Source organism: Macrotis lagotis, chromosome 1 (assembly GCF_037893015.1).
Source record: "Macrotis lagotis isolate mMagLag1 chromosome 1, bilby.v1.9.chrom.fasta, whole genome shotgun sequence".
NCBI classification, from domain to species: domain Eukaryota; kingdom Metazoa; phylum Chordata; class Mammalia; order Peramelemorphia; family Peramelidae; genus Macrotis; species Macrotis lagotis.
The window spans coordinates 637,257,558-637,277,108 of record NC_133658.1 but is presented as its reverse complement, the minus strand read 5'-3'; the positions used below and the strand labels follow the sequence as shown (position 1 = coordinate 637,277,108).

Below are 19,551 nucleotides of genomic sequence, written 5' to 3'. Positions count from 1 at the left end.
GGAGAGAGAAAATATAGTGTATGATAGTGGGGAAATATGAATGGAGGGAGTTGTGATCAGCAATGGCAACAGTGCAAAATATGGAAGTAGCTTTAGTGATGGACTTACCATAAAGACTGTGATCCACCCATGAAAGAGTTGATGGTGTTGAAACACAGTCTGAAGCACATTTTTTACAATTATTATTTTTTGGGGGTTTGCAGGGCAAATGGGGTGGGATGGCTTGCCCAGGACCGCACAGATAGGTGGTTGCTGTATCTCTGAGGTCAGATTCGAGCCCGGATGCTCCGGCCTCCAGGGCTGCTGCTCTATCCATTGTGGCACCTAGCTGCCACTATTATCATTATTATTATTATTATTATTATTATTATTATTACCATTATTATTTTATTTTTATTTTTTGGTTTTTGTGGGGCAATGGGGTTGGGGTACCTTTCTTAGGGTCAGCTGGGTGATTGTTGAGTGTCTGGGGTAGGATTTGGGCTCAGGTGTTCCTGACTCCAGAGCAGGTGCTCTGTCCACTGCGCCACGTAGCGCCATCATTATTATTTTAATTTCAATTTTTTTCTTTACTTCTCATAGGGGTCTATATTTGGGGGGTTATTATGTTTACTCTTAAACAAGAATATTTTAGTAATGTATAGAAAAACATCATTTGTACAAAAAATAAATATTATATTTCCAGTACTTAACATATTATGTAATAAAGCCTGTGATTGAAAGTCTGATTCCAAATCCTGAGCTATTTTCATTACATCACACTGATTCTCCAAAATAAATTATTTTATTTCTTCACACCTCATTTGTATCAACATTAAAATGAGTATTGTACTGAATCTCTAGGTTTTTCTTCAAGGCCTCAATGATATCTTAACCTGGGGGCTATGGATTATATTTAATAATTTTTAAACTATTTCCATATATTTGGTTTCCTTTATGATGCTATATATATATTTTTTATACACTTTGAAGTATTCCTTTGAAAAGGGCCTTATAAAATAAAAACTGCAGATCTAAGTATTCTAAATATATAAGCTCTAGTTCATCTTTATGCTTAAAATGTTTTATTGTTTTAGGTTAACATTGTTGAAGTTACCATGTCATATTATTCTATTAATTCTGCTTTCTTCTTGTTTTTAAAATGGTTCCATAATTCCTTGTTCTCATGTCATTTTAAGCAGTACAATAATATGTCATTGCTTTAATATATCACCATTTAAATGTTCAACTAGTTCCCACATAGATGTAAAGGTTGTTTAAATTCTTTTGGCTATTAGTCTTAAAGATGCTATGACTTTTTTTGTACAGAAAGGTTTTTTTTTTTTGCTTCCCTTTCATAAAATCTTAATAGTAGTATCACTTTTTTTTTTGTAAGGAAAGGGTTTTTTTTGCTTCCCTTTCATAAAATCTTAATAGTAGTATCATTTTGTAAAAAGAAATGTTCTTCTAACTCTCATTATGAATACTTGATTATTCTCTGAAAAGATGTTGGTTTACAATACTACCAATGATATAGCAATGAGAATCTTTCCCTGCCACCCATGTCAAGGAGGAATTTATTCATTTAAGAACTACTACATTTAATCTAATTTAATATATAATTTACTTAAATATTAAGCAACTTGAGAGGCAAGTCTCAGTTCAAATAAAATATTAAAGTTCCAACTCTAAAGAGGGAAAAAAATTACCTAGTATTTCTTAACCAGTTATGGCGGGGATGGGGGAAACCTCCAATAGAGGGCTATATTGATCTGATGTTGCCAGGTTAACCATTAGAAGAACTCGAAATTCAATAAATTTAGCACCTTTTGAGGCATGAATTACTTAAATATTCGACTAAACACAGTCTGCAAAAGATGTTATAAATACCCTAATGGTCCTTGGCATTAAAACGATTCCCCACCCATATAGTATGGACTAGGTAGAGGCAGCTAAATGATTTCATGAATAGAGCTCTGGCCATGGAGTCAGAAAGACCTAAGTTCAAAGATAATCTCAGACACTGACTAGCTCTGTCTGGCACAGCTGGACAATTCATTTAACTTCAGTTTGCTTCAGTTTCCTCATCTATAAAATGAGCATAATATTAGTACCTATCTCATAGGATTATTGTGAAGTCCAAAAGAGACTATAAAACTCTTTTAACAAATTTAAAGTACCTGTTTGCTTTTCTCTTGTCCCCTAGAGAGCTTGCTAGAAAATGAATTATGTGAATGGTCACCTAGCTAACTTCTCCTTGGTTCTATTACTGGTTCTAAGCACCCTGCTTCTCTCATATGAAGAATATGTCCAAAAATGAAGAGATGTTTCTACCTAAGAAGGGACAAATCTCTGAGCAGTACAGTTCAAATAAAACAAAATTCCAACTGTGTGAGTTTTAAAAAGAGGAAACACCTAGCATTTGTTTAGTACCTACCTATGGTCTAGTTTGTCCTTTTTTTTTTTTTCCTTGAGGACCATGGCATCTAGAAGATGATGCAATGACTTGCAAATGAATTGGAATTAAGTGAGGAAAGACAACACAAAGTCACCAGCTTTACTTTCTTTCAGTGACCATATATGGATCAGAATGACTGTGCTACCTGAGTGGTTATGAAGGGGAGGGGGGGTATCTAAGAAGGACAGCTGACTGGAAGGTAAGAAAAGCTTAGATTTTAATTTACAGCATGCACAAAGTTAACAAGATACTACAGAAAGTACATGTTAGGTTCTTCAGAAAAACAACTAGATAGTAAGTTTCAGTATTGCTATGAGCTAAACAGAAAGAGAGGATAAATGAAGACAAAATCCACTGATTCCTAATGAGAGAGAAAGTGTGTACATTTGGGGATTCATTTTTTGGTTCTTTAACAAAGTCAAGAAGGTGAGTTTCTAAGAAGATAGTAAGGCTCAAGTTAGGTCAAAGAGAGTGACTTTTTAGGAAGATAGTAATATACAAGTTAGGTTCTTTAAAATGAGTTAAAAATGAGTTTTTAAGAAGATAGGAACAAGGTAGCTTAGAAGATAAAATACTGACCTTAGAATCAGGAGGACAGGAGTTCAAATCCAGCCTCACACATTTAATACATACTAATTGTGTGACTTTGGACAAGTCTCTTAAACATTACTGACTTGTATCCAGGGCCATTGCTATTTATTCAGACTCATGTCTGGCCACTGGACCCAGATGACTCTGGAGGAGAAAGTGAGGCTGGTGACTTAACACAGCACCCTCTCACTCAAATCCATTTCATATGCTTGTCATGGTGATGCAGAGAATCTTGGCTATAGGGAACATTGAAACTAATTGGAAACAAATTTTGTAAATCTTTTGTTTGCACTGTTAAAAAACATCAGTCTTCCTCTATCACTCTGTTAAAACACTCCATCTGGACTTCCAGTCAGTCTGCCTTTGAATATGTACTCATAGATAAGGCAAACTAGATTAAGCAGGTACTGAAACATCATCTTGAGACCACCCAGGCCAGAATCCTATCCTTTGATTCCTCCCCAAAAGGCAAATGCTCCATTGTAGGACTTGGGCAACACCCAGGTCACCACCTCTTCCTGTGGACCCTGAGGGTACATTTAAGGAGATTCTGGCCCAGGCTCTGCCTCTTTTAACTTTCACACTACTGCTTGATTTTACAGTTGTACTCTGAGGATTAAATTTGCAACTCAGGTGGTTTTCTTTAATCTAATTTCTCTATCACTCTGTGTTGTTACTACTTCTCAATAGGGAAAATACAGAACTACTCCAACAATGAAATCACCTCCCCCTTCAAGAATGAAGGATGAACTTCATCAAGGAGCAAGGTAAAGAAAATGGATTACTAAGAAGAGAGTAAGGCACAAGTTAGGTTAAAGAAATCAAATTTTTAAGAAGAAAGATTAAGCAGAGAAGAGACAGTTGGGGAAGAACAGTAAAGACAGTTAAGAAAGGGGAAAAGGAAGGGAAAGGGAAGCAACCAGAAGATGGTGACTGGTCTTAGATCAACATGGATCCAGTGACATGGAATTGGGATTACGTGGATCCAACATGGAAAAAGGAAAAAAGAAACTGGGGAATCTCTTGCCCACCTGAATCATGTAGGAGAAAAAAGGAGGACCATAGGACTGGCCCTCTTTAAATACACTTCTGCAGTATTTACAGAGTGGTTAATACCTGGTGGACACATTCCACTACACACACTCCTGGGGCAGGCTTAATTAACACCTTTTTTTAAAAATAGCACTTACTGATGCCTGAGTGGTCTGCTGTGCCTGTCCCCAGGGTAAAATCAAGTTCAGGCACTAGGAAGTATATTTTTGTTTGTTTGTTTTGTTTTGTTTTTTTCAAGGCAATGGGATTGCCCAAGGTCATACAGCTAGATAATTTTTAAGGGCCTATGGCTGGATTTGATCTCAGGTCCTCCTGACTCCAGTGTTCTATCCACTGTGTCATCTAACTGCCCCACTTAACTGCCCCATGGCTGTCTATTGTTCAATCTAGAGTGGGTTAGGATTAAAAACATAGAATTTACTGCCAAATGGGGTTTACAAAAGCCAATATGGAGAACATTTTAACTGAAGTGAAAAAAAAAACAAAACAAGTTTTGTTTTCAGTACAAAAAGATTACAGCTTTTCTCTTTGTCCCCTGCTTCAATTAGAAATGATCTGGATTCAGTGTATTTTTATACTAAGGTATTTTCAATTTCTCTGATTGAGATTCTCCCAATTCAGTCATTAAGGTTTCCTAATAAATGAAATATAAAATGGTTTCTTTCTGGGAGGGGAAGACCCTTAGGGTTTTGGGACAAAATATAAATAATTGTTATTTGCATTCACTGAGACTTAAGGCCCCAAACAATGACCAAGAGAAGCTTGACATATTCTTGTTCAATCTATGAGAGCCACAGTGATTTGGGTTTAAGTTATGGTCCTTAAAAATCTAATCTTTAAACCCCAAGATATCTTGAGAAATTTTGGGATGAAAATTTATATTCCTTTGGGCATAGTAAGAGAAAAGGCAGGAAAGGAAGAAGGAAGAAAGGTAGTAAGAGTAAATGCATTGACATTTCTTTCTGATTTAGGGAGATTTTTGGACTTAAAGATGAGCAAAAAATCAAATTAAATTAAAAGCACATTTATTGATAGTTTGCTAAGTTGTGACCTCGTTCTTAGACTGGATAGAAAAGCCTAGACTGGAGTTTCTTGTTTTGTGGGTGATGACTATTGACTTAAATGCCCCCACATCCCATCATCTGAGCTTGTCCGACCACAGAAAGGTAAAACCCTTCAAAGTAGGGTGGGATTGGAACCAAGTGGAGAAGAGATGGAGGGAACCCTGGGAGAGGGTTCTTGCACATGTTTTCATCAAGGTTCTCTCCAATATGTTTATAGCCCATGTTCTTTGGAATTATTTTCTGTCATCTTTGGTGTTGCTATTATTGCTATTTCTTCAAATTTGTTATAGACTTCAGTTTATTACTGACTACACTGACAATTAATTCTGAAATTTCTCTTGTTGAGAAATGGATATTTCCTGTCCAATCAAATATACTCAGTTTAACCTATCCAGTACCTTCCAACTTTATTCTTTTTATTGTCAACATAAAGCAAATGATTATTTCTTTTCTTGTACGTAAAGGTCTATGAAGTAAAGTATTCAGAGATGAAATCTTAAGGGAAATGTTACATAAGATACCTCCACTTTTGTGATTTCCCAAAGACTTTTAAAGATACCTGAATAAAGAGTAGAGTGGAGCTGGATTTCACATATCTATGAGCCTGTAAATTTCTATTTTTGATCCATTGTTTTAAGTAGATCCTGCTAATTATATTATTATTTTTTAAGGTTTTTACAAGGCAGTGGGGTTAAGTGGCTTGCCCAAGGCCACACAGCTAGGTAGTTATTAAATGTTCGAGACCAGATTTGAATCTGGGTACTCCTGACTCCAGGGCTGGTGCTTTATCCCCTGTGCCACCTAGCCGCCCCTAATTAGCTTATTTTCTATAGCATTTATTACTTATTAGGTAGAAAGAAAAGTTGTAAAAAATGATCACAGAAAAACTGAAGCAGATTATTCCACATTTCATAAGACTAAAGACAGTACTGGAATTGAAAGACAACATTTTAATGAAAGAATATTTCTCATATCACAAATGTAAAATTTCATTTAAAAAAAAGATTTTGGCACATTTTTCTTGATTTTGATAGTTATCTGTCCTCATAATATATCTGCATAATCACTACAAATGATATGTAGATTCTTTAAATTATACCTATTTACAATATAAATGTGCATGGCTCATAGTGGAAAACCAATGTTTCAAATATATGGAAAAACAGAGTTTACAGAGAAGATAGCCAAGATAGCTTGGATTTGCCTGAGCTCTCCCCACACTCCTTCAAATACCTTTAAATAATGACTCTAAACAAATTCTTGACTTTCAGAACCCACAAAAAGATTTAATGAAACAATTTTCCAGCCAAAGAAAATTTAGAAGGTTGGCAAAAAAGTCTGTTTCACCATTGTAAGAGAGGAGCATAGTCCATCACAAGCTGCACTATAAATAAGAACAGGACTTGGAGCAACTGAATCAGAACCAATGATGGTTTCTAGACCTCTTCAGCCCTCAAATGCCAAACACAACTTAGGAGGTCAGTAGGAAAGGTCTCTCTCACCTAAGTGAGAGTGCAGCACAGTACAGAACAGGCAGCCCCAGCACAGACCCAACCCCAGCAATCTAGGAACAGTCTTTGGGAGCCACTGAATCAGCTGCTTTCAGAGTTTTCCACAGATGGAAAGAAAGTCATACTAACAAAAGAAGATCTAAGGAGTCTAAGGAGTCTTTCACTGAGCAGGACATGGATGTTTTGCCTATTCTCAGATCTTGTGATCAGGAGGTCACAGTCCTGGAAGGCAGTCCCAGGGCAAGGAGGAACTCCAGCCCATGAGAGTTTGTGACTAAAGAGAAGCTTGGATCCTCCTTACACTTAATAAAGCAGAAAAGAGAGCTTGTGGTCACTCACAGATCAGAGCATAGGCCAGGAGAGTAGTAACTACCTTTCCTTAGATCATACCACATGGGAAGAACTGAAGTCTTGCAGGTTCCTAGTAGTATCTCTAGAAAGAGCTAAATAAAGCTTCAGCAAGTTGGAACAGTGTACCCTCCTCCATGGAAGCAAGTCCTATTTTACCAAAGAGTTAAAAGTCAAGTTATAGATTGGGAAAAATGAGCAAACAATAGAAAAATAATCTGCTCAAAGATAGATATTATGATGACAAGGAGGATTAAGACACATCCTTAAAGATGACAAAGTCAAAGGTCCTACATCCAAACCTCCAAGAAAAATTGAATTGGTCCCAATGGGGTATAGAAATGAGAGTGATGCAAGAAAATCATGAACAATGAATCAACAACTTGGTAAAGGAGACCTCTCCCACCAAAATACTAAGAAAATAATATCTTAAAAATAACTAAGCCAAAAGGTAAACCAGGTACAAAAATCCAGTGAGGAGAAGAATGTCCTAGAAGGCAGAATTAGTCAAATGAAAAAAAAAGTCACAAAAACTCACTGAAGAAAATAATTCCTTTAAAACTAGAATTTAGCAAATGAAAGATAATGACTTTATGAGAAATTAAGAAAAAATAGAACAAAGCCAAAAGAATGAATAAAAAAGATGTGTACTATTTCACTAGAAAAACAATTGCTCTGAAAAATAGATCCAGGAGAGATAATTTTAAAATTATTCAAATACCTAAAATGCCATGATAAAAAAAAAAAGTCTGGATATATTTTTCTAGGTATTAAGGAAAATAGCCCTGATATTCTAGAATCAGAGGATAAAATACAAATTGAAAAAATCCACCAATCATCTTCTGAAAGAGATCCCAAAATGAAAATTCCCAAGAATATCATAGCCAAATTCCAGAGCTTCCAGATTAAGGATAAAATGTCACAAGCAACCAAAATGAAAAAAAATCAAGTATGGTGGAGCCAAGTCAGGATAAAACAAGATATAGCAGCTTGTACTCTAAAGGAGAGGAGGACTTGGAATACGATCTGTCAATGGGCAAAGGAGCAAGTATTACAACCAAGAATCATCTACCCAACAAAACTGAGTCTAATCCTTTAGAGGAAAAAAAAAAAGAAATTCAGTGAAATAGAGGACTTCCAAGCATTCTTGGACCACCGATGAATAGAAAATTTGATTTTCAAATACAAAATTTAAGGGAAGTATAAAAAGGTAAACAGGAAAGGGAAATCACAAGGGAGTTAATAAGATTAAACTGCATCCCTACATGGGAAAATGATATTGGTAACTGATAAGAACTTTCTCTTTATTAGGACAGTAAGAAGGCATATATATAGAGATTAGATATAGATGATATAGATGATATAGATATAGATATAAATATAGATGATATAGATATAGATATAGATATAGATATAGATATAGATATAGATATAGATATAGATGATATAGATATAGATATAGAAAAGGATCAGAGTGAGTTGAATATGAATAAATAATCCCCAAATTAAAATAAATTAAATTAAGGGATGTGAAAAGAATGTATAAGGCAAAAGGAAAAGAGAGATAGAATGGGAGATTGTAAATTATTTCACATAAAAGGGGCAAGAAAACACTTTAAGAATGGAGGGGAAGCTGGGAATGTGAGAGGAGTGAGTGATTCTTCTCATTATAATTGAGTCAGGAATAACCTACCCACTTAAATGGATATAGAAATCTATGTTAGCATACATGAAAAAAGGTGGGGAAGTTGATAACAAAAGAGTGGGATGAAAGCCTGGGGAGGGTAGATTGGAGAGAGGAGTAATCAGAAGCAAGACACTTTTAAGGGGGTAAAAGGGGAGAGAATAGAATAAATGGGGGGGAATGATGTAGGTAAATACAGTTAGCAATAGTAGCTATTATAAAAAATTTTGATGCAAGTTTCTCTGAAAAGTCATCATTTTTCAAACATAAGAACTGAATCAAATTTATAAAAATGAGTCATTTTCAAATTATCAATGACCAAAATATGTAAATAGTTTTCAGATGACATAATCAAAGATATCTACAGCCAAATGAAAACATTTTCTAACTCACTATTGATTGGAAAAATGGTTAACACGATAGAAAACAAAAATAACAACTGTTGAGGTTTGCTTGCTCAAATTGGGTTGGAACAGAGGAGAAAATTTGAAACTCAAGTTTTAAAAATGAATTTTAAAATTGTTTATATATATATATATATATATATGTATGTATGTAAAACTGGGAAAAAATAAAAGACTAATAAAAAAAGAAAAGAATTTACAATGAGTGATCAGACAACATTTTAGTTGTAGTATTTCCCTTTCTTACGACCTTGTAAGAGACACTATACTCCATAACTGCTGTGAAACGTAGCTTCACTTCTTTCAATATCATGCTCCCTATTCAGTTTCTTAAACTTGGAAGAATGTGTTCCATAATATGTTGTTTCTTTTGTACTTTACTAGTCATTCTAAGAATGTGACCAGAATTCTGACATAGAATTCCAGGTTCTCTTCAGTACATTTATGGTAATTTGAGCAATCCATGCTTTTCTCCAAAGAGAAATTTTCATCCAAACATTCATTCAAACAATTCCAAGGGAAGTGATGGTAATTCTCTGAAACTGGGAGGAAAAAGTTACTGGTTGAAGGATAGGGTAGTAGAGTCTCAAATTGAAGCTATATGCATTGGAGAAGTTCATGATACACATTTAGCTCTTCATACGCTTTGATAACTTTTGATAAGGAAGTAGAATCTAGATGGTAAATGGATGTAGGAGTCATGAAACCACTGGGTTCTCATTCTCTTGAAGAGACATTCCTTTACTCTAATAGAGCAGTGTCTGGAAACATGGTATAATCAGAAATCTCTTCTACATAAATTTGGTTTAAATGTTGTGGTGAACCACTGGAAAACTCCATTCATGCTTTTGCTGTTTTATTCTTTATCCAAATCCAGGTCACTAAACATGTGGCAAGAACCTTGCACTGCCAACTTTCCACTTTAGTTCTTAGAGGGGTAGAAAGCCAGAATCTGTCTGTTAAGTGGAGAGCAGCAGTCCCAGTTGATAGAACAAGAACTGCTAATTTCATCACACCAAATTGATATACAAAGGCGAGAGCTTGGACATTGTTGCCATTGCTTTTCTAATCAATTATTCCAGGTGCAACTTTTCCTGCAGCTTGCTTATTTCCCTATTCAAGACCCCATTGCATATCAAAGTTTCTTCAGGATGGAAATATTTGTAATATACCTTTCTCAACACAGCATCATTGGTAACCATGATTCCATACTCTTGTAGTAGAAAGTTATAATTGGTGTAAAATTTGGATAAACTATCTTCTCTTTTTCTTACTAAATTTTATATTCCAATCAGCAGTTTGACTCAGCAGCTAAATATTTTTTTTCCTTTGGTGCTGCTATGATTCACAATTTCAACCCAATGAGTTCCTCTGAAATGATTTCATCTTTTACACTATGGACTTATAGTCATTGTTGGTGGTAAATATTTCATTTTTTTGATGCATTATAAAGAATACCTTTTTGAAGATTTTTCTCCATAGTTACCTAAGGCCCATTGACCACCATTGCTCCATATCCTCCAGATATCACTGAAGGCAGAGTCTCTGCCTCTACCCCTTTACTGCTGCCTCAGTTCTGCCTTGCAATGGTGTGCACATCCAGGAGCACCTAGAGGTACCAAGTCTTTAAAAATGGTATTAATGAGGAATGTGGGGTTGTCTAAGAGGATTTGACTTATGTTTTTCAATACTTTTTCACTAAACTTCCTTGTGCTCATTTTATAAATAATACTGTTCCATTTTTGAGAATGAAGAATGAACAGCAACAATAAATTCAGTGAGCATCAAGGTTGTTCCTGACTACATTTACAGAAACTTGCTGAATTAATTTTCCAAAGAATTGCTATACTTCATCATCATCAACAATTATGTCTGTGTGTTTATATGTTTTATGAGTACCACAAGGTGAGATGACTGAAATTCATGGAAATTATATTTCATGGTACCTTTTGGTAAATGATTAAATCAACAGTTGACTTGTTATGTACTTACATTACGAAAATCCCTGAGCCATATTTTCATAAAGTTAACTTCATTTATAGCAAAAATATCAACATGGATATAGCTCAGGACTTTCAATAGCATATTAAGCTATATGGGGCACAGGGTAGCAAAAAGTTAAATTTGTATTTGTATATAATCTAAAAGCTGTCATTTTTATATGAGCAAATTTTGTATTTCATTTATTTCATGGGTATTTATGGTAAAATAATTATTAACTTCATTAGTGATGCTTTTTCTAGGCTCTCTCAGTCCTTCGCAAGGTTTATCCTCAACCAGAAAGTACTCTTCTGATATTATATTAAAAGTATTTATAGTTGGGCAACTATATAGTTGGGCAGAGTATGATAATAGCTTTATTCATCTGGCAGACCTTTCAACAATCCAGAGCTATTTAATACATATAGGTAGATGCTTAATAAATATTTTCTGATTGACATGCTTATCATAATAATAAAAAGTAAAAATATCAAAATATACAGTACTCTGTTAAAATTGTAAGATAATTATGGCACAAATGTTTCTATTAATCCTAAGTGAATTTATACTGAAATTCAAAAGCCTAGATTTTTGTCCCAGCTCCAAGACTAAGTGACTGTGTGATCTTGTATAATTCATTAATCAGGAAGGGAGCAGAGATCTACAACCAAAAGGACACACACAGTGGCCATCTAGTCCAAGCCTAGAGGAGAGAAAAATGAGGTCAATAATGTTTAAGTTAGTTGGTCAAGGTTATATTAGGAGTAAGGACACAGATAATAAAGGAAATTATGAACCTCAGACTTCTGATTTCAGCAACAATCTTCTATAACAAATTGTCTCCAAAGTTTCTACATCTTTAAAACTAGAAGTTGGACTAAATAATCTTTATAATCTCTTCCAATCTAAATTCTGTGATTCTAATTACAGAATAAATCTTGGCCAACACTTTGTAGTTATGTGGTTGACTGCAGATGCTTTGTGAACTAAAATACACCCCCAAATTTGTCTTGTGCCTGAAATATGCCAAGTATACTAAATATATATTTTCAGACCTTGATCAGAGTACCATACTAACTATAAGTGTGCTGAAACACCATGAAGAGTGGTCCTTGTATATAGGAAGTAGGGGTTCCCTGTTTGCAATTATGTTAGAGCTGGGATCCTTGCCTTTTGACAGATGGATCATTCCCTGGCAAGTACTAACTCCATTTGAAATCTCAGAAACAGCATGAGCAATCAGTGATCATGACAGCAAGGAAAAAGGGTCTGATTGGCCCCGAATATCTCAATTCATGTCATTTGACTTTTAGTACAACTAGTACAAATATTTGTGCAATAGAGGTTGATAGCTTTAATTTAATGAAATTTAATCCAACATATTTTAATTGAAGACTCTTAAATCAGTGTTCTGGGAACTACAAATAATACAAGGAAGGCAGTGACATGATCCCTTTCTCTGGGGAGAGTATATTTTTGATAGAATGTTCAAGGGCAGTGAGTTAGGTATGAAGAGTGAATACTGTCCACAGAGCTACTACAGAGGAACTATTGAGAGTTAAAGGAGTATGAACAAGATGGAGAGACCATTTTCTACTTTAAGTTTGGTAGAATGTAGATTTTTTTCCCCTAAAATCTGATTCTCAGTTTATACTCCTAGATTAAAAGTTACACTTCAATCTCCAATAGAAAAAGAACAATTTTGTTTTGTTTTGGGAATATTTGAAGGAAAACATTAATATAAACGTAAAAACCCTGGAGAGTTGTCAATAGGGGAATTTACCTGTGTAGATGATTGGTTTTTCCAAAATGTTGCCCAGTGGGATCCCAATTTGATTAGTTATTTTTTCCCCAAATTAATCATCTCTTAACTCATTAAAATAGCCACCACACTGAGATAGTAGCCGGTAGAAGTGCCAGGCAATATTTAATGAACAACACAAAAAATATAAAGACAAAATAAACAAAAAATATATCTGAGGGAACACTTTTTTTATGGCGAAATAAATTCTGTGATTTCTAAACTAAAGACATCCATTAAAGAACTAGACTATTAAATGCAAGTGCTTGGAATATTCCACAAGGTACATTTCAGAAATGGTTTAAAAAATACTGAAGATACATTAAGATAATTGCAGTGGTCTAATTAGTCTTTCTCCTAAAAATGGCCTGTCTACTAAGGGTTTAATAGATGAAGGATTTTAAAGGGGTTATAGAGAAATAGTTATAGTAATCATAGAAGGAAAAAGTGCTGAAGGTATCACAGAGTCTCATAATTAAACTGAAACTTACAGCTCAATTAAATCTGAGCATCATTATGCATAAAACATCAGTGAGCACCAAGAGTCCAATAAAAAGAAATGCTATCAATGTTAACAGCCAAAAGGTAAGAGATAATACAGATTGGACCAAGTGGTGCAGATATAGTCAAGGAAAATTTGAATAATGTTGGAAGTTGAAGTACAATCCTAACTCTCTAATAAGCTGATTAATGTGTTCTTGACACAGCAGAGCTATCCATTGCATCAAATTACATCAAGCTTAGGTTTATGCAAAACACCATAATTTTTTTTCCAGGGGGTGGGATTGGGAAACACACATTCCAGTGATTTATCTTTCACAAGGAAGACAAGAGACACCTTTGACTGCCAATGCATCACTCTTCCCTTTTACTCTTCTAAAAATAGTTATATATTTAGGACAGGATGAACTGACCTTTTTAATCTAAATTTATTTCTGAGACTCTGGAGTGAGTTGCTTTTGGGGGGGCATTTTAATCTTCAGAAATCATAAGTAAAAAAACAGATTCAATTTTCATGGTACTCAAAATCTCAATGAATATTCAATGTATTTGTGGTCAGAATTTTTAAAGTCACTAAGTCTTACATCTAATTTAAATGTTTTTAAGGAAAAGGGAAACTAAAAACCTGTTCTTTCTTGGAAAATAATAACACATGGGAAGGTATACTTTTATTGCAATTCAAATTGTTACATGACTTTCAGAAATTAATTGAATTACTGTGTCATCTTAACCAAGGTATTAAGGAACAAATGCCAAAAATGAGTCTCAGTTTCATGTATAAAATGATATTGGACTAGGTTCTTCAAACCTCAGGTTCTTCAAACCCTAAAATTCAATGATCTCTAGAGCAGTTTCCTTGATTCAAATTTTTGTAAAGTCATAATTTTAGCAAATAACTTTTGCTTGATTGGATGAAAGTTGAATCAGGAGTCCTGATACTTAAACTATCTGAAAACCTCTGCAATCAATGTCATTTTTATGTGAGATGTTAAAACTTCTGCCTGGTGCCTTTTCAAAGTCTAACTCGTACCATGAAAGGCAGTATGGTGTCCTGAAAAGAACACTGGGGAGAGAGTCCACAGAACTGGATTCTAGTCCAAACCCTCCCTGCCTGTAACTCACTGTCTGATTTCTATCATGTCATTAAATCTCTCTGTCAAGCAGTCAAGAAATATTTACTAAGTGTTTGCTATGTGCTGGGCACTTATCAGGATAAAAACACAAACAAATAAATAAACAAACAAATAATTCTTGCCCTCAAGGAGTTCACCTTCTAATGAAAGAGAATCTTGATTTTGTTATCTGTCAAATGTGGTAGAATAGATCATATAATCCTCAGGTGCCTTCTAACTTTTTCATTCGATATCTTCAAAAGAACTTCACTTGACCTACATTTTCAAAAGATCATAATTAACATAAAGTTTTATTTAAACATTTAAAGTTTATTAGAAACATAACTCCTTAAACTCTTTTTATGTGTTTGAGTATAGGAAAGATAATCATATGCTTATGTGATTTCTAAGTTCAGTTGTATTTTCATATATGAAAAGAGAAATTCATTTTATAAACAACGAATTGAATAGTCGATGGGAATTTCCCTAAAATTAAGATTATTTCTTTTTCAACTTCAAATATATTCACCAGTAGTCTAAAATTCCCTTATCTTTTATTTCCTCCCTTCCACATTATTTCTTCTCACCCTTTCCCTTAAATACAATTTATCTCCCAATAGCATCCTCCATTCCTTTGCAAACTGCTGTCATCCCTGCAGAAGCCTCCTGCTTTGTGTTGCCTGCATTAGGAATCATTCTTCTTGCTTCACTTCCCCTTCTAGGCTCTTCGTCCCACTTCAGAAAGACAGATGTCTTGTCTTTTTTGCTCAAACTCCTTCTGTTACACACTTCTGTCCTAGTTTACTGTTGTAAAGAATATCGAGAGAGATTTTAGACAGAAGATGGATGCCAGAACAAATATATTTCTAATACTAAAGTTGGAGTGGAGCTTGGGGAGGAATGATTTTTTATTTTTGTTTGTATCATCAGAATTATGATCTTAAAAACAATGGCATTAAAATAATACTCTGTGTAAAAAAAGAAAGAGGGAGCCCATACTGGTTGACCAATGAACCTATCAAAATAAAATCAGAGAGATGCCTGATTTTTTTCTAGCCACCAAATTTATTTTTTAACTCCATTGAGAACATTTAAATATACTAAAATTAAAAATAAAGGGTTTGACAGACTTCAGCATAATGAAGTATTGCCCTAAACTAATAATAGATTTTATAATAATTTAAATATACATAATGACATCAAGAAGCTTTCAGGTTCCTTTCAGGTTTCTAAGAAAATTCTGATTATAGAGAATTTTGTTGGTGGTGGTTTCTTATTAGGCTAATTTTCACTAGAAAATTATTTTAATATATCATCAAGATTTGTACATTCCCATGCCATGGATTCTTGTGAAAGCGTTTCTTCATATTACTTTGATATTTTTTATTTATTTCATGTGCATCATTATAATGTTGAGTGATGAGAATATAATTACTTGTCTATATCTCAAGGTAATCTGGGATTCAGTACTTGATATATCACATTTCAATTTGAATTATTAAGTTGTCTAAAAACTATACCCTCTTTATGGGGTTCTAGTTAAGAGAGAAGAGAAAAACAAGAGACTTGGATGCATAATTGGGTTTCAACTAAGCACAGATTTAAATTTTCTAAGGCAATGACTTAATTTCCTAAAGAGTTCCTAGAGTATAGGAGCACAGGTTCAAAAAAAAAATCTTTACTCAGGTCTCAGGTGGAGTGTCTGTTTTAAATCTTAAGATCAGTGGCACACTATTGTGAGGTTTAAAGAAAAGACACAAGTATAGTTACTAAATGAGTTAATTAAAAGAACTAACAAGATCACTTTAAGATTGAAAAGGTTTGGAAATAGAGGGACACAGATGAAAGAATGTTTATGTTATCAAATTATAATCCCAGTGAAAAGATATTTGGTTAGTTTTTTATTTATTCATGACTAAAATATTATTTCATGCTAAAATATTATATGCTAACCCAAGACCAAAAATAACATTTCTGAAAAACTAAATAAATTGAAGCTGTTTTTCTACCTTTCTTTTTCATATTTTATATTAGAAAAATCAATACATTAGGTAGTTCTATTGTTGGCTATTGTTATGGCATCTATTTTGTGGCCTCCTCTGACAGGTAATTTTGATTGTTCATTTTAATGCATATGTATGCTTCAATGCAAGTATATGTATACACACACACACACACACACACATATGTGTGTGTGTACATACATAAAGTACATAAATAAAATTAAAATTGCATTAAAAATCTTTTAAAATTCAATTCATTTAGTAAATCTTTTAATATAAGTCTGTTCTTATATCTATCCATACATCTATACTATTTATGAGGGTAAAAATTAATCATAATTTCAACAAGATTCCAATTTCTTTATATTTAAAGTTAATTTTAGGTTTCTAAATTCCTATGCCAAAGTCTACATTTTAAGCATTAAATTGACATTATTTAAATTGCATGTGATTTATGAGAGCTGATCAGTGTATATTAGCTTTCTTAATTAGATATAAAAAGTATCAACATCTTTGTACATTTCAGAATTTCCCTTGAGCTCCTTTATCAATATCATACAATGCTGTATAATATGATAGAACCTGTGTCTATAACCTGAATGCACCTATATCAGGGATAATCCCTTCTAAATTTTGTTAAATTTATTTGTTAAAGGCTTATTTTTTTATGATTTAGATTGACTTTTGTCAAGAATTGTTTCACATAAATTTTTAAAAGCATACAAAAGAGAATATAAAGCCCTAAGGACACACCTCTCTAGTTGTTTTTGAAGTTTTGAGGATGCATATTTAGGTAATAATCATTGAGTGCTTAGTAGATCAAAGTAGTGTTGCCAGTATCAGTCCTCTTACTTTTCTCCAAAAAAAAGAAAAATTCAAAATATTGGAAAAATATAGCAGCAGTAATCCATTCCCCTCCAATGTATGAAGTATTTCACTGTGTGTAATAGAAAATGTATTCAGAGAAAACATCACAGTATTCCAAGGCAATGCATTTCCCCATTCTATCAGCTATCTCTACAAATACTATCAGGCTGACCAATTTGACTGGATTGATTAAGCAATTCAGGTCTGGATTACTTGTCAATTCTGTTGAATAGTTCAATTTGTTTTGTATGAATAAATTGATTTGTGTTATATCGGATTAATAAACTATAGAGATTTTAATGAGGTGTGAATTAGTCTGTTATTAAATTCTTACCTGTTAGGAAGGTGCTTGTATTTAAAAGTAAGAAAGGAACAGAAAACCAAACCCAAACTCTTTGTTTCCCTGTACTAGTTATATGCCCTTATTTCACAGATGTATAGTAGGAAACATGTTGAGAGAAAATATTAAAATATTTTAAAACCACATGGGATTATTAAAAACTGGAATGAATCCTCTAAATCTTTGATGCAACTGTTCATCAGCTGATTTTTTTTTAAAGTTCTCCGTATATTACTGGAAGCCTATAATTCACAGCTGTTGGTTCAAGCAGTGTTCCTGGAGTATGGTCAGAGGAACATACTGGAACATTGGAAAGGGGAAAAATTAGCCAAATTCATCATTTGCTTTTAATTTTGCATTTTTTTCCAATTAATTCCCCTTACTTGTCGAGCAAGACTGAGCTCATCTTAAAACTGTTAATTCCTTTTGGCTCAATGTAAATGATGACGCCTAACATTCTTTCACATCACTGTGAATAATATCTCCTATATTTTTACTCTTTTTGTAAGGTTATTTTGGGATAGAAACACAAAAGCATTATGAACCCTTTAAAACTCAAAGGTGGTGAGTGTTGAAAGCAATCAATGGTTTGCCTTTTATCTGCCTTAAATGACAATCTTAACAATTGTCACGTAATTCACCAGGGCATTCTGGAAATTTCATTCTGTCATCATAAAAACCTGACTGTGGCAAAATCTGTCTGGCACTGGACATAGCCCTAGTGACCCTAAGCTAACACAGAGATCCCTGGTGGTCCCAAAGAGAAAAAAAATTGATAAAAATAGAAAAATATGTAAACAGTTTAAGTGACAGAAAACACTCCCAGGAGGATGGTCTTCTTTTTTTTGTGTGTGTGTTTGTTCATGACTGTCAGAAGTAACCACTCTCTGAGCTTGTCTTTGCTTTTGTTTAACAAGAAACAGAGTAGAAGTTGCACGTTCCTTTAAAGTAAATTTAGTACTAACTGTTTTTTGAACATAGCATCCTTAAGTTTACTGATTAGCTTTTGGCACTGCATATTCTAACCCTTTAGCTCTTTTTTCCTACTGAGATGCATTTCTAAATTTAACTTTTGCTTCATTATGCCTTATTCTGTGGACTTAAGACTAGAATTGTAACATACGGCAAGTATTAACAGGTCCTCATATTTAACAAGCAAAAAACTGGACAGACTTCCATTTTTATTTCTTTCCTAGCCTCTTCTCAAATCATTTCATCTATATAGCCCAATTCCATTCTCCCTAGGGCCCCCACCCCAATTCCCTGGGAAGCAGTTATAAAAGTCACTAGGTCCTCTTATCCACTCGGTTGCAGTTTCACCAATTCTAGAAGTAAGAATTCATGCCACAGACATTCTTCTCAGCAACAGTTGGAGAAAATCAAATGTACAGATGTCCTGGTTCTGTCTGGCTTGTTTCCTAAGGGTTTGTTTTTTTTTTTTTATTTTTCTATATTGAAGTCTATTTAATAAAGTAAAACTATTTAAATGCATTAATTCTAAGAATATGAAGAATAGGAAATGCTATTTTTCTTCAATTTTCTTTACTCTTACTTTTCATCTTTTTTATCTTTGGATCAGAAGGAAATCATACCAAGAGATTGCTTTAGCTACAGCCAGTGAGACTTTCCCAATATAGATTAACCAAAGAAGAGTATTATGGGATTCAACATTCTCTTCCTGGAGTTTAAGCATAAGAACTGGAAAAACCTCAAAGTGCTGTGTGTGTGTGTGTGTGTGTGTGTGTGTGTGTGTGTGTGTGTGTGTGTCTATATGTGTGTCTGTGTGTCTGTGTCTGTGTTTGCTGTGTAGGAGTCTGAAACACTCAAAAAATTATGTATGAATTTATCTGAAACT

The 19,551-nt window shown here is 33.9% G+C and overlaps 1 pseudogene; it reads right to left on the bottom strand.

Moving 5' to 3' along the window:
- Positions 1-9,355: 9,355 nt before the first annotated feature.
- LOC141505874 (intraflagellar transport protein 52 homolog pseudogene) lies at positions 9,356-10,599 on the bottom strand (annotated as a pseudogene).
- Between the last annotated feature and the right edge of the window lie 8,952 nt (positions 10,600-19,551).